The following is an 8,192-nucleotide window of genomic DNA, read 5'->3' as shown; positions in this document are numbered from 1 at the left end:
CAGTGTCCTTTTCTGGAGGAACTTAAACCAAGACAAATAATAAATGAACCTGAAAAACACTCTCGGAATCCTCCATGTATGAATTTGAATTTTCTTGTTTAGCTATAAGGCAATCATCAGAATAAAAAGTACAGGAGGTTTGAGGACTGAAAACCTAAATTTGAATCTGTTTATTTAGTAGTTGCAGAACTATGACCAAGTTATTTGCCTTCTCTGAGCCTCGGTTTATTCATTTATGCACAATAAAATTAAGATAACTACAAAATTGCAAGTTAAACCAATGAGAGTCCACTGTACTTCTATTGGAATATCCAAAATCCAAAACCCTGACAACTGACAAGGATATGGAGCAATAGGAACCCTCATTCATTAATTGGCATGGAATGCAAAATGGTACAGCCGCTTTAGGAGACTTTCATGATTTCTTATAAAACTAAGTACCCTCTTACCATATAGTTTGTCAGTTGCACTCCTTGGTATTTACTCAAAGAAGTTGAAAATTTATGTCTACACAAAAACCTGCACATAAATGTATATTGCAGTTTTTATTCATAATACTGAAAACTTGCAAGCAATCAAGATGCTTTTCCATAGGTGAATGGTAAATAAACTGTGGTTATATCCAATGGAATGTTATTTAGTGCTAAAAGGAAATGAGCTACCAAGCTATGAAAAGACATGAAGGAAACTTAAATGCATATTGCTAAGTAAAGTAAGCCAATATGAAAAGTCTACATAATGTATGATTTTAACTGTATGACATTCAGGAAATGCAAAAATATACAAATAGTAGAAAGATAGTTGCAAGGGTCAGAGGGGAGGGAAGGATAAATCAATGGCACACGGGATTTTTAGGGCAGTGAACCTACTCCATATCATACTACAATGGTGGATATATGTCATTGTACACTTGTCAAATCCTGTAGAATATACAACACCAAGAGAGAAACCTCATGTTTACTATGGATTTTGGGTAAAAATAATGTGTTAGTATAGGTTCAGCCGCTGTTTCAAGTATACTGCTGGGATATGGGATGTTGCCCACGGGGAAGGCTTTGTGTGTTTGGGAGCTAGGAGGCATATGGGAACCCTCTGGATTTTCCATTCATTTTTTCAATGAAACTAAAACTACTCAAGTTTATATAGCGTGCACGTGCACACACACACACACACACACACACAACTGCCAAATAAGATTATTATGAGAATCAAAAGAGAGATCACAAATGAAACATGTTATATTCACCATATATTATCTCAAGGGCTTTTGCGATGCCAATTTAGATTATTTAAACTTCACAATATAAACAACATTGAAAATACATAAGTACTTATTTCAAGACTTTGATCTTGTCATAAAATATCATCAAATATCTTTGTTTTTGCTGAGTACATAACTGTCCTTTTCTGGTAACTATATAATTCTTTATATCAGTAGATGTAGTGAGCATGTCTTTAAACAGACACCTGTATTCCTAGAGTTCTTTATGATGGTCTAATTTTATGTCTTCTTAATCAAACAAAATTGTTCTACAATCTTTTCAGCCTGAAGTCATCCTTGTGCAGTTTGACATAAGACTATATGAAAGCTTCATTCATTTGTACATGACAGGGGCAATATGCTTAATACAACCTTTTATTTAAAATCCAACATGTTTAAATTTATATGTGGTCGGGGTAATATGAATATGTAGTATATTTTAAATATTATTGCTTTATTGTTTAGTACTTTAAATGTATAGCAATGTTAAGAGTCCACAGCTGGTTTTCCCAAATAAAGGTATCAGCAGATATTAAAAAGACAACATGTTACCACTGACATAGTTCATCTGTTGAGCCTTGATGGTATGTGGACTGATTTGCACATCATTACACAGCTCTGTAAAGGCCTCTCTGAACTTAAGTAATTCAGAGTAAGCCCACCACTAACATTTTCCCTCTCAGCATTTTCTCATGCTCACATAGCCTCTGGAGAATGAAGTCACTACAAAATTTAAATTATTCTAATCAGATTCACATGGCATTTTTATACTTGGAATGCTTCCATTCTTGGCCCCCTTCTCCAATTTCAGAATTACTTCATGCTTCACCTTGAAGAATGTGACCTTTACACATAGTGAGGAAATTCTTTGTAAATTAGGCACAGGATACTCAATTTAGACATTCATTTAATAAATATGTAAATATTTATTGAATATTTGCTATGTGTAAAGTGATAGATCCTTCCTTTTCTCAAAGATATTATTCAATCTGATTTGTAAATAAAATTTAAAAATAAAAAAAAGATGACTGAGTCGGTAAATAGGATAGGTCAGAAATAGACTCTAACATCAATAACAACCTAATACAACACAAAATATCCTTTGAAAATTGATAGAGAAAGAATAAATAATTTAATAAATGGTATGAGGATTATTTTTTGTTATTTGGGAAAAAATATTAATTTAGAAACTACTTTATGCCAAAATACATTCAGGATGGATTAAAGGGCTTAGTATAAAACTATGAGACTATATATTTCTTTTTTTTTCTGATATTGGCAATAAAATTTCTTTCTAAAATGTAAGGATTATTAATCCAATTTCAAAAGAACAAATCAACAAATTTGATGATGTTTTCTTTAAGACTTAGGTGTCTATATATCCTTTAGAAAAGAGTAAAAACACATACCATAGAATGTGTTCATAGAAATCAATAAGAAAACATTTAGTTTACAGTAGATAAATGTGCAACCCTAATTTTCTGGGAAGTTAGTTCTCTAAAGATGCAGAAATATGAGAAAATTGTTTATAAAGATGCACATTTCAGTATAATATACAAGAAAAACAAAAAATCCAAATGATATTTTTGGCCATGTAACCCTTTTCAAGCTAAAGTAACAGAGAAGATTCTCAAGTTTATAAGTGCTCTCTAGATATTACTATTCTCTCTTGGAGATGTGTGCTGCATAACACCTGTCTTTCATTAGCTAACAAATTATATTAATCTCACTTTAGTGAAATGTCCATAATCTTTTCCTTCCTATTTAATGCTTTTCCTGCTGCCTCAGCTCAGGCTTTTCTAATCCTTCTCTTGAACACTTAGCCATCTCCATCCCCACAATCCCATGGGAGTTTTCCCTCTGAAATACAAATCTAAAATTGTTATTCTTAAGCCTTTCTATGGTTCATCTTATGCTATTCCCCAACCTTTCTCTAAGACATGTAAGACACCTTAATTATTAAGAATAATTTCTAATGTTATGTCTACAAAATCTTTCAGAATTTCTCTAGGCATGATCTACAATATCGTTCACTTTTAGTAGTCTTTAAATTTTTTCATTAAAAAAGTATGTTTTATTTCAGAAAATTTGAAGAATACACTGCATTTTCATGGTGAATTATATTTGCTTTATTTTTATGTGGCTTTGTTCATATTAGATCTACCACTTTTTTGCTATTAATATGCATTCTTCATGAATATCTTTCTATGTTATATATTATTCCCTTGTGAGTTTGTTATTCAGTTTACTTAAATATGCTCCTTGATTCTACCAGATTCTTGGCAGAGAAACAGATAGCTTACTCAAACTGGGTAATTTGAGGATTTGTTAATAAAATGTCTATTTATAAATGGGGATAGAGTGTCAGTGGTGGTGCTATATTCTTGAGTTAGAAACAGTGAGGAGATACATCAGTATCCTTAGGTTTCAAAGAAAAAAAGAAGGCTGCATTACTAAACGCCAGAGGTACTGAGTGTGTGGATATCACATGACAAATTCTTTTACAGTCATTCAAGAGTCACAGTCAGCCTGAAGTCATCTGCACAGAATGGACAGGAAGAATAACTGCCCTTACTTGTTAATTTTCCCTGCTCTGATGTCCTACTAAAGACTTACCATGAGAGAGCCTATCCCTACACAAGGGATAGTGGAGCTTTAGCCGGGGTCCATGCAGTCTGGCCCCAGGCCAGAGAGCACAGTGGAGAGGAGAAAGCTGGTGGGGCAAACAGAAGATACCCGGCATACCCTTAAAACGGGATGTAGGTCATTTATGGTTTTTGACAATTTTAATAATAAACATATTTGCATAAATCTTCATTTAAATTCTTAAATATGTAAAACTCTTTTCTTAGGAATAGTTTTCAAGGTGAACTTACTGGGTTGAAGGTTAGATACATTCTCAAGACTCTTGATACTTTATGCCAAATAGCTTTCCTTTTCCAAAGGACCCAGAAGAATAAGAATAAAAGGACTTGATGAGAAGTTTTGCCCAGTTAAGAGCCCAACCCTGGGAAATCTTTGTGTCTTTGGAAATGGCTTTTTAAGGGAGGCTCCCAGCAGGAAATGGAAAGCACAGTTAGGCTGCGTAATTGAAGCTTAAAGGGCAGGTTTTATGGAAGGGAACAAGTAGCAGTGTAGTCTTCTGGGGCTGGTAGCAGTGAGGAACTTTTAGCACCCTTGGCTTGTAGGGTGAAGAAGAGGTGTTACTTCAAGGAACACACACACAGGGCATGAAGGAGCTGTATAAAGAAAGCCTCCAGATAGGAAGAAAGGAACCAGCTGGTGATCCAGCAGGGCAAAGGAAGGGCAAATAAAAACCTTGATATCAATTCTCCCTACTCTCCAAACTCCTGACAGTGCCTTAGATGGGCCAAACCCAATGAAAACCAGAATTAAAGTAATTCTCTAATGCAATCTACACTGACCAGTTTCCTGGGACACAAAAAGAGTAGAAAAGGGAACTAGATAGATAAATGAAAAAGAATCCAACATTTTAAACTCCAACACCAATCAAATGGCTAAAGGAAAGGAGATTGGCTTTATTAAGATTGCCACAAACTATCTTGGCAAGATTAGCAAAAGACACATGAAAATTGTCCTTTACTCTAAATTTCACATCTCTGCCTAATTATTAAGTATTTTTATTGCTGCTAGCAAAAGTCAGTTTCCTCTCAAATATACCCCTAATTGTTTGTTTGAATTTACTGGATTTTCTTGATTGACTGTGAAACACAAATTTCAGAATCAAATATGAACACATGTTTTGTTTGGCCCTCATACTATCTGCCTATAGAGTGATTTGATTTTTTTTTAATATTTTGCCAAATGCTTTAAAGTCAAGAGATTTTTAAAAAACCCTACTTTTTGCTTCTCTTGACCAGTTGGACTATTGGACACAACTGGACCTACATTTCTGCAAGGCACTGAGCTGGATTGGCATATCTGCTGCCACCTAAGGGAGAGCTGCCAGATGCTTCTATTGGCCACAGTCCTCACCACTCCTGCTCTAGTTTTGATAGTCGGTTACCATTTTTCAGGGTGATCATGTTACTGCTTCTCATATACCTGAGCTGGATTTGTTCATATATGTTACATGCCTAAGTTCTATAGTCATTAAAGTTTGTGGTCCCTGCACTCGTGGCTTATAGAAAAGGAGGCAGTGCCCCGCCTCTGATTCTTTATTTTCCTGGGAACAAATGACCATTTATCATCAATGCAGCAGGAACTACATTATGACCAATGGGATGTGGCATATAGAAAATTACTGCCAATCCTTCCACAATTCCTTTTACCAAATAGTTATTGCCTGTTACCTGTTCTGTGTCCTGGCCCTCACCACTTAACATTATGCTTCTTTCTGAGTTTTTCTTGACCTGCAGGAAGTGGCTTGGAATTATAGTAGCTTTTCTCTCACTAAAACAGATTTATTTTTGTGAAAGTATACACTTCTCAGATGGTTTTAGGTCTTCAAATTAAGTAATAGTATGGCTTTTCATTATGGACACTGAAAATGGTTTTAGAGAGATGCTCAAGCAAAGAGAGATATAACTGAGAGATATAAATTCTGTTATTTGCATAAGCTGTTTAGTAGGACATTAGGCCTAGAACTATTTGTCACACTCCTTATAATATTAGAATGATTAAAAGATAACAAGAGTTTGAAGGGCTTAAAGATTTATTTTAGATATCTTACCCTGATGGCAAACAATCTGTCTCTAGAGAAGGAAGAGAAATAACAATTGAAGGCATAAGGGCCACATGGCCTTACTTCAGAAGATCAACAGAGCTTGAAAAATCAGTCCAAAAACTTTACTCTGTCTTCATTTTCTCTTATCTATTTTAGATCCCAGGACAGGATATTCAAAGGCATGTTGGAAAACATGTATCTTTGTATTTTGAGGAAGGTGGAAAACAATTTTTGCTCACAGGGAATCAGATTTTTAAGACTAAGCAGAATTCAAAGAGATAAACTTCTTGGTAGGACATATTAGATTAAGTAAGTGATGAAAGCCCTTTAAGCATAACGTAAGAAGTTCTCTTAAGGCTCAGTCATCCTGAGACCTAAAAGAACCTGGACCAGCTGAGTGAACAGAGTCAGGAAGATTAGAGGTGGTACCTGAGTGCAGGTAGGTAGATAAAAAGGTAAAATCCAGGTGTGAATGAAAAGTTTAAGGACTGATACTGAAAGTAAGAGCTCTGGAAAGATGGGTGATGTCTGAGAATCTAATGTAAAACATGGTAACTATAACTGATACACTGTATAGTATAACTGAAATTTGCTAAGGGGGTAGAAAAATGTTCTCATAAAAAAGATAATTATGTGAGGTGATTGATATGTTAATTGCCTAGGTGGAGAAAATTCCTTCACAATGTATACCTACATCAAATCACTATGATGTACACTTTAAATATAATTTTATATGCCAATGAACTCAATGAAACTGACATTCTTTAGCAAGTAAGATTTTAACCTTAATACAATATTTGTCTTAGTCATTATACATTTTATACGGAGTATATCATTAGTGAACCAATTTATATCTTTATTCTATTACTAACTCAAGAAACATATATAGAGCTCTGGTATATATCAATCTTTCTTCTAAGTTCTAGGGCACAATAATGACTAAGACATAGTCTATGTCCTAGGATTTCATGGTACATTGATGGTGATAGTCATTTATAATACAACTACAGCGGCACCTGGGTGGCTCAGTCAGATAGGGCTCTGACTCAGGATTTCAGCTCAGGTCATGATCTCAGGGTTGTGAGTTTGAGCTCCACACTGAGCTCTGCGCTGTCAGTTTGGGATTCTCTCTCTCTTTCTTTCTCTCGCTCTCTCCCTTTCTCTGCCCCTCCTGTGCACCGTCTCTCTCAAAATAAATAAACTAAAAAAATAAATAAAATAAAATGTAACTACAATATAATCCTGTGTTGATTATAAGAGCAATATGTTTGGAACATATAAGGTAGTCTAGGGAAGTGAAAATTTTAATCTGTGAATCAGGAATGGCTTTACATGAGAGAAGTCTGGGCAGGGTTTGAAGAATGAGGAATGGATACTGGAGTAGTGAAGTGGATGAAACAGAATGTGCAAGGCCCCAGAGCTATTAAGTTCTGTAGTGGGTTCCAGTTTGATGGTGAAAGGAAGTAGCTAATAATGAGACTAGAGAGGGCTGTAGAAATAGACCATGGAACACCCAGTTGGCCAAGGAGCTTAGGCTTTCTCTGAAGATGATGGGGAGTCATTGAAAAGTCCTAATCAGGCAAATGGTTTGATTAGATTGGCATTTTGAATTTATCACTCCGGTGAGTTTGGGGAGTGAATGTGAGAGGATGAGCATGGAGCAGGGTTAGGTGGCATGTGCAAAGGGCCAGGGAGTGATGTTTGGTGATGGAGAGGAGGTAACAGATTTGAGAGATGTTTAGGAGGTTAAAAATAGATATTTAGGATCCATTTTGTGATTACTTAAGGAATATAAGAGGAAACCTAAGATATACTGGGGAAGATAATTTAGAAATAACCTGTAGGAATCTCAGATGGAGGTATCCAGAAGGCAGTTGGGAAAATAGGTTTGAAGCTTAAAAGAAAAGTATGTACTATTATTATAGATTTGAGCATAAAATTATGCTATGTGGTATATAAAGTCATGGGCATTTTTGGGGGGAATATTAGAAGGATTACAGATTATGGCCAAGAAGAGGAGTCTGGGGAACAGCAATTGAAGGCTGAGACAGGGTGGTCAGTGAGGCAGGAAAACAAGGATAGTAGAGATTCGTTGATAAAAACCAAGAAGAGCTGCAACATGTCTAAAAGGAAGGAGTGATTATAAGGTCAAATGCTATAGAAAAGTCAGTTCTCATAAGGGGTTCAAATGCCCTACTGGATCGGAACTAGGAGATCACTGTGGTTAGGGAGAGCACCCTCTGT

This window comes from Suricata suricatta, chromosome 2 (assembly GCF_006229205.1).
Source record: "Suricata suricatta isolate VVHF042 chromosome 2, meerkat_22Aug2017_6uvM2_HiC, whole genome shotgun sequence".
Taxonomy (NCBI): Eukaryota; Metazoa; Chordata; class Mammalia; order Carnivora; family Herpestidae; genus Suricata; species Suricata suricatta.
Note: the sequence above shows the minus strand (reverse complement) of the source record.